The following is a 9064-nucleotide window of genomic DNA, read 5'->3' as shown; positions in this document are numbered from 1 at the left end:
GGGATCGGGCAGTGTTTCGTTCTGCTGTGCATGGGGTCGCTATGAGTCGGAAATGACTCGACGGCACTTAACAACAACAACAACAACACACACACACACACATATCATGCTAGGTGACATGCTTGGTAAAGTAGAGGGTCAATGAAGTAGGGGAAGACCCTCGATGAGAAGGATTGACGCAGTGCCTGCAACAATGAGCTCAAGCATAGCAATAATTGTGAGGATGGCACAGGATCAGATAGTATTAATTCTGTTGTACATGGGGTCACTATAAGTTGGAACCGCCTAGAAGGCACCTTAGAACAACACATGGCCCTGGGTAGCACACAGTGTGTTTGATTACTAACTTAAAGGTTAGTGGTTCAAATCCACTGCACCGTGGAAGAAAGACTGGAAATATGCATCTATAAAAGCTTACAGTCAAGAAAACCCTATGGATCACTTGAGTAACATATAATCAAGTGTTGAAGTTTTATGGTTTGGACCATGAAAAGCCTTTGAGTCCCATATAGGAGGCAGAAAAGTGAAAGAAGAAACTATGTGGGAAAGGTATAAGTGAACTAGACTTTGTAGGAGGTGGGATATGGAAAGGTGGATTAATAGCTATTCCACCATGATAGCTATCAATACCTATTTGTCATGCAGTGTATGCCATGTAAAGGAGCTGTGGTGGTACAGTGGTTGAAGCATTTGGGTGCTAACCAAATGGTTGGCAGTTCAAACCCACCAGCCACTCTGCAGAAGAAAGACAAGGCAATCTGCTTCCTTAAGAATTTATAGCCTTGAAAGGCCAATGGAGCAGTTCTACTCTGTCCTATAGCATCACTGTGAGTTAGAATTGACTCAGTGGCAATGGATGTGGTTTGGTTTTGGTATGCCATGTATAAGGAGCTCTGGTGGTGCAGTGGCTAAAAGCATTTGGCTGCTAATCAAAAGGTTGGTGGTTTGAACCCATCCGTCTGCTTCTGTAAAGATTTATAGCCTTGGAAATGCTATGGGGGCAGTGCTACTCTGCCCCATAGGGTTGCTATGAGTTGGGATTGACTTGATGACAGTGGGTGTGGTTTTAGTTGGGTATGCCATGTAATATCAGGCATTGGGCTAAATGAAATCACTGTCTAATGATTATAACAACCTTCTGAGGTAGTTAGTATTTTTATCCTCATTTTATAGATGAGGAAATTGAGGTTTAGAGAAAGTTAAGCAAATTGTTTAAGTTTGCAGAGTAAATAAAGCAGTAGAGCCAGGATTTGAACCGAGAGAGTGGTGGAATATGATAGAAGATGGAGAGGGCATGAGTCATAGCCAGAGGATGGAAGCAGGCACGGCATAGTTGTGGCACAAGCAGGAGACCACCCTGATTTGAGCACCAGGGTGGTCTGCAGTTAGCAGAGTACTAAAGTGATTTCCAATTCCACTTAAAGTGCGAGTGTATCTCCAAGACCTTTGAGGAAATATGCATGTTTGTGGTCTTCAAAGAAAGAATATGAGATTGGTGTCTTTGGTTAATAACTTGTGACTTTTGGGGATTTGACCTTTAGTTTTGAACATGCTCTAAGGCACTGATGACCTATGGGATCATATAAAATTTACTCCCTTCTCCAACCTATAAACCTCCTGGTCCCTTGCCAAACTCTGATGGAAGAGCAAATGAATAAAACTGAGGTATGCAGAAATTTGGATTCATAGTTCCCCTTTTTCAAGAACAACATCATGAAGCTTATTTGTGAATGGAAGCAGATTTGAGTGATGGACACGTATGGTAATTTGGAATAGTGAAAACAGCCATGTCCATCAATTTTTGAATACTTAGAGAGGATGATGTCTGCTGATATGGTTTTAAATTGGAATCCCTGCTGACTCAACATGTGTGTGGGTTACCCAGCTCTGAATTACTGGGCACCTGAATTACTGGCTGTTTCTTCTCACACAGAGAAGAGGGAAATTGAGGGAAGGATCAGCATAATTCAAATAAAAGAGTGACACAACACAAAAGGAGACCAAAACCAAGAACAAAGTCCAAATAATTCTGAAAATTTAATTTTGGAAAAATATAGACATTAAAAGTCAAATAAATGACTTTGCTTTCATTATTTGCTTGGTAATAATACCTAGCATTCATTTAATTCTTGTTGCATATCTAGAACTTTGCTAACAGACTTTCTACGCATTTTCTTATTTAACTGTCACAACAACTGCATGAGGTGGGTGGCATTATGCCTATTGTACAGGTACAGAAATTAAGTCCTAGAAAGATAAGGAACTTGCTCAAGATAACAGAACAAAGAAATAATTAGGTTAATGCTATATGTTTCAGTTTTTCCCTTCAAGTGATATTTGAAGGAAATCACCGGAGAAAAATTTGGTGCATTTAAAGATAATTCACTTATTCAATCAAAATTTATTAAGCTCCTAGTATGCTCCAACAGGAGCCCTGGTAGCACAGTGCCTAACTGCTAACCAGAAGGCTCGTGGAATTCAAACCCACCAGCTACTCCTGGGAAGTAGTAGGTTGGGCAATCTATTTCCGTAGTGATACTGCCTCAGAAACCCAAGGAGGGATTGCTATGAGTCAGATCCGACTCGATGGCAGTGCATTTGGTTTGGTTTGTTTATGCTCCAAGGTTCCCAGGTGGCACAATATGCACCAGGCTACTAACCTAAAGGATGACAGTTCGAATCCACCCAGTGACACCATGGAAAAAAGTCCTGGAGATCTGCTTTTGTAAAGATTACAGCCCAGAAGAACCCTGTGGAGCACAGTTCTACTCTGTAACCCATGAGATTACTGTGACTCAGAAGCGATCGATGGCAATATGTGTGTCCCCCTCCCCCCCCAGCCCACTGGGGCTGTGCAGCGCTTCACAGTACATAGATGAATGAGACACAGTCCCTGTCTTTGAGGACCTCACAGTGCATCAGCGAAACACACACACAAGTGATGATAAGTCAAGCTAACTGGAATGAGCAAGCTGTGTGTGAAGAGGAGGAGGAAGAAGTCTGGCCTGAGGAGAAGGTGCTGGGCTTAGTACTACGGGAGTAGAGGTCAACCAGGGAAAGGCAGACGGGAGGATTTTAGACAGCTGGGAGAAACTAAGCAAAGATCTAGAAGTGGAAACAGCTTGGGGTATGTGGAGCCCCTGATGAGTTTTTTTTTTTTTTTTTTTCATCCAGTTTTACAGATGGCAAAACTGAGGCACAGTGAAGTTAATAACTTCTAGTCATTCATGCAAAAGTGGTTGGGCCAGAATTCAAACTCAAGTTTTCTGAAAACAAAGCTTGTGCTCTTTTTTTTTTTTCCAAAAATTATTATTTATTTTAAGAGTTTGTTTCACATTCAACATTATGTGTACATTTAGTTTCACTCCCCATTTACCATCCCAACCCTAACCCAATCTCCTCCCCTCCCTGCCCATTAACCTTCCCCCTATGCCCCTCATAGTTGTGCATTCCTATTTGTCCTGCATTTCTTCAGTGTGAATGTTGCCCCTCTGGTGCCCCGTGGTCTATTGCTCTAAGGGATGTATTACCATAGAGTATGTGTGTTCATCATCTTGGGTTGAGTGGTCTGCATGTACCTCTTGTTAACTATTGGGCTGAGAGCCAGCCCCTGGGAGTGAGTTTTATTCTAGGCATAGAATGTATTCCAGGGCCATAGTATTGGGGGTCTCATCAGACTCCATCTGACCAATAATTCTGGTCATTATTGAGTTTTTGGATTTTGTTCCATGTTTTTCCTCCCACTCTATCCAGGATCTCCAGATTTGATCCTTTCCTGAGTGGTTGGCATTGGTAGCCGGCCACCATCTAGTTCTTTTGGTCTCAAGGGCCATTGTGTCCTAGGGCTGATTGCTTCCAAATGCCCTTTTTTTTTTTTTTTTTTCACTCTTCTTTGCTTCTGATGCTAGGAGACCATTAGCTGCATCTTAGATGGCTGCTTAAAGCTTTTAAGACCCCAGTCGCTACTCACCAAAGTAGGATGTGGAACAAGGCTTTTATGTATTTTGTTGTGCCAATTGAGTCAGGTGTCCCCCAGTACTATGGTCCTGAGATGGTAGATCTATAGGATCTCTCCTCCATAGTGTCTGGGTGTCAGTGAAGGATTACTCTGTGTCTGTCTTCTATTGTTTCTGTAAGGATTGCAGGTATTTTGTATCACTGGTCTCTGTGCAAGATTAGCCTCATCTGAATCTCTCCTTGGTCTAGAGTATACTTCTATTCACTGACCCCCCCATCTGATCACCTCAGGTGTTTATGTGTTTATCTGTAGCCTGGTGTTTGGTGTTAATGGCAGTGCAGTATTGTGGAAACATTGGTTGGTATTAGCATCTGTCATCTATCTCTTATGTGCACAATTTGGTGTCCTCCCATTTCCTAATGTTATCATGGTGGTCACAGACTCTTTCCGTATATCCTTCCCCTTACCCGCATCAGTGTGTGGGGCCCAACTAGCCCCAAATTAATCATTCCCCTTCCTTCCCCACCCCAGTAACCTACAAAGTGAGTTCCCTTTCTCAGGCAAACCCTTCTTTGTCTTTTTACAGTAATGGGGTCATACAGTACTTGTCTTTCTGCAATTGACTGGGACCTTTTAAAAATTAAATTCTTATATGCATTGAAAGACTTCTTCAAAAGGGTAAAAAGAGAACCTACAGATTGGAAGAAGATATTTGCCTTAGACATATCTAATAAAGGACTTATCTCCAAAAACAGAAAACTTCAACACCTCAACATCAAAAAGAAAAATAACCCAATTCACATATTGGGCCAGCCAACAAATACATGAGAAGTTGCTTGCAATCATTAATCATTAGAGAGATGAAAATCAAATAATGACATATCATCTCACCCCAATAATAGCAAAGTTCAACAGGTCAGAAAATAACAAATGCTGGTGAGGTTGCGGAGAGATTGGAACTCTTGTGCACTGCTGATGGGATTGTAAAATGGTACAATCATTGTGGCATACAGTATGGAGTTTCTTTAAAGAAGTGAAAATAGAAATACCATTTGACTCAGCAATTCCATTACTAGTAATATATCCTAAAGAGGTGAGAGACAGGGCACAAACAGACATGTACACCTATGTTCATCACAGCACAATTCACTATAGCAAAGAGATGGAAACAACCTAAATGCCCATTAAAGGATGAGTAGATAACCAAATTATGGTACAGGCACACAATGGAATACTATGCTACATTAAAGAACAGTGAAGGATATGCAAATCATTTCACAATGTGGATGAACCTGGAGGACATTATGCTGAGTTTGCTTTCTTTCACTTTAGTGAACAAAGGGTAAAGGCATGATAAGAAGGTTATTACTGAGCCAGATCACAGATGCTGTCTTGAACCAGGGTAAGGTTCTTGTCTTTGGTCCTGTGTGATAGAGAGCCTTCATGGGGTTTAAACATAGGGACTATCAGGGTAGAGCCCTGATGGCACAATGTTTAAGTGCTTGGCTGCTATCCAAAATACTGCCAGTTTGAACCCACCAGCTGCTATGTGGGAGAAAGACCTGGTGAGGACAGCCTAGGAATCCCTATGAAGCAGTTCTACTCTGCCACACAGAGTCTCTATGAGTTAGAATTGACTCAACAGCACACAAGAACAACAAGGTGAGCTTTGTAGTTTCAAGGTCAAAGTCTACAGAGTTTGAGATGAGGAGGGACGATGTTTGGAATTTCCTGATTGCCACCTTCAATAACATGGCCTCTTGAGCCTGGTGGAAACCCTGAGACTATGGCCCCTAGCTGCCCTTCAGGTCTGGAATTGAACCCACTCCTATGGCTTTCCACCAAGCAAAAGACAGGCATATGAGCTGAACATTTACTTTAGGTAGATACTCTCCTTGGAGAGATCACTCATGGGAGATTAGAAGGGCTGTACTGTGTATGCACAGGGAGACAGCTCGGGGAGCAGGAGTGCATGGGAGGGAAGGACACAGGGAAGAGGTAACTGTGGGGAGGAAGTGGGAGGAGAGCTGTTTCATTGTGAGAGATTGCAGTCAGTCTCATGAGACAAAGTGTACGTGAAATGCTATATGGAAAATGAAATTCTTTGTAAAGTTTCACCCAAATAACAATAAAAATTAAAATAATAATCTGGCCTCTCTCATTTTTCTGATGTTTGATTAATATCAGTATTATCATTTCCCTCTCCTCGCCCCCATTCCTTATTCAAAATCAGAGTAGGGTCACCTTGTTTGATTTTTCTTGCCACAGCCCATGAAAATTTGCCTTTGAAAAACACTGCATTTGCTAATAAAGTAACATGGTGGCTGAAGAGAGTGACTTGAAAAGTTAAAGGTCAGGGCAAGGAAGGAGGAAGGGGGTCATGGTTATGCCATTATAACTAGCCGTTCTAGCTTTGTGTTGACAGCAAAGTACTCATTTTCCATGGACACAACAAAATTTAATGAATGATTCACAACAGAATGGATAACACGGGGCATTTTTAAAACCAAAGTCCATTCTATAAAATGAGCCATATGTGTAATAACAGAAAGTAAGTGTGGTAACACTTCCTATCAGAACTTTAGTGCTATGCCAAGAAAACAAACCCACTGCCATCACGTCGATTCTGACTCATAATGACCCTCTTAGGACACAGTAGAACTGCCTCATAGGGTTTCCAAGGCTATAAATCTTTACTAAAGCAGACTGCCTCATCTTTCTCCTGCAGAGTAGCTGGTGAGTTCAAACTGCTAAACTTTTTGGTTGACAACCAAATGGCTTAACCACTGCACTACCAGATCTCCTTTTTAGGGCGATAGAGTACAGCACATCCAAGAAAGATGTATGAGATGTAAGTGTTTATATGTTTAACAGCTTTATCTGAAGTGAGGTTCCTTGTCTTTTTCACAAATGAATATAATTTTTACATCTATTTTTTTTCTCATACAAATTTAATAAGTTTGTGGAGAAAAAGCATTGCTTCATACTTGTTTCCACAAGGTCATACAAACCATCTCTAGAAACCAGTCCCAAATGAATTCTGGATAATCACCTGCAAATTTGGTAGAATGCAGAGCCTCACACAATAAAATCTATTACTGCAGCAAAGCTGTCCAGAAAAATAAATTCAACAAACCAGAAAGAAATGTCATACTTATAGTCATGAGAATTGGGGCTACTGCAGACTTTTAACTGAGAAAAAATTCCAAATGCAGATCCTATGATACGAGGTGAAATTTTATTTTTCAAACTCATGCATTTGTAATTGCAAATGATCATCATTTGGATATAATAAGGTCTTGTTAATAATCATAAAGTGAATGATTTCCTATTTATCTCATCCATGGAAAGCAATAAAAAAGAAAAAAAGAAAACTTCCTTTCTCTTAATACAAAGTCAGTTGTTATGATAATCATGCTGCGTGCTATTTACAGAGCAAACGTCTGTCCTCTTGTCCTTGCGTGCTGAGTCGGCCCAAGTTCTCCTGAGTGTGGTGGCTGTGTGAAGGGGACTGCAGATGTCGTGTGCTGACAAACTGGATGGCTCTGAACATAAGAAAGGCTGCCTGGCAGGTTTGTGTTTTAAGGCCATGAATGCACTACTTTGAATTAGGAGTCACAAAACTGTTGATGGGAAATCACCACCGTAGCCACATAATTCTTGAGGAGGCTTGAAATTGTGTTGCTACGGCACTGGTGCCATATGGTTCTTCCTGCTCTGCTGCCTTGGAAATAGAGAGTTCAAGGGCAATTGTATCATTTAATCAAACTGCAGCAGTAATGACTATCAGAGGCAAAATGAAAGCAACAAAAATGAAAACATTATATAGATATATACATACATAAAGATATATACACATACATAGCTGTACCTATATCTATCAATCAATCTATCCATCCGCACAGACACACACATATATTTGGAGTAAAAATACATCATGGGAAGTCAAGATATCTGTCAATTAATTTTGTCTATATTGCAAAAGCAGCCATTCATGTTTCATAGAGAGCTAGCTTGGACATAAGGTCCCTGGGTGGTACAAATGGTTTGTGTTTGACTACTAACCTGTAGGTGAGCGTTTGAACCAAACCAGTAGTGCCACAGAAGAAAGACCTGGTAATCTGCTTCTGTAAAGATTACAGCCAAGAAAACATTACAGAGCAGTTCTACTCTGTAACACAGGGGGTCACCATGGGTCAGAAAAATTCCATGGCAACAGGTGGCCTGAACACATTATCTGACCTAGGTTAAGTGCTAGACTGCTAACTTAAAGGTTGGCAGATCAAATCCAACCAGAGGTGCCTTGGAGGTAAGGCCTGGCAGTCTAAATGGTCACAGCCTCGAAATCCCTAAGGAATGCAGTTCTACTCTGCACACTTGGGGTCACAGCGAGTCAGAATTGACTTGATGGCAACCAACAACAAGAAGAATGCATGTTTCTAACCAGTTTTGCTCTTTGAGCATACTGTTGGCTTATCGCATGGACTTTAGAGTTGGGGAATACTTAAATCGTGCTATAGCCTTTTGCCAAATGTGTGAGTTTAGACAAATTGTTTAATCTCTCAAAGCAAAGTAGGGAAAATAAGAATAGTAAAGTCAAAGAAGAAACTCTTCAACTCTGTTAGGAATTATAGAGAAAGAGGTATATTGAGGGAAATGCAATTCAAGCCTCAAGCTAGGGCGCACAAAGTGAAATTACGCCTACTCCTCATTTATTGACTATCTCATTCTCTGACATTTTGCATTTATGACAATAGTAAAAATCTACTATCCAACTATTTTGCATATTAATGACATACATCTGGCAGTAATGAATGCCGAGTTGTGAGACAAGAGTAATGCTGGCTGCAGTGGTTAAGGCTATGTGTCTGCTTGGCTGGGCCATGATTCTCAGTGGTTTAGCAATTTTGCAGTGATGTAGTCATCCTCCATTTTGTGATCTGAGGTGGTCATCCTCCATTTCTGTATAATGTTGCTTTTTACATAACAACCTGGTCTTTGGAACCTAACCATGTTGGTAAGTGAAGAGTGGGTGTGTAGTGTGTTCATCCTTCTGGAAACAAAGTTGAACTTTTATACACAGAGTTAGGCATGATTAGTGAACAT

Source organism: Orycteropus afer, unplaced genomic scaffold (genome assembly GCF_000298275.1).
Source record: "Orycteropus afer afer isolate SDZICR_OR568_19922 unplaced genomic scaffold, OryAfe1.0 scaffold00002, whole genome shotgun sequence".
NCBI lineage: Eukaryota > Metazoa > Chordata > Mammalia > Tubulidentata > Orycteropodidae > Orycteropus > Orycteropus afer.
This window is presented reverse-complemented; position numbering follows the sequence as displayed.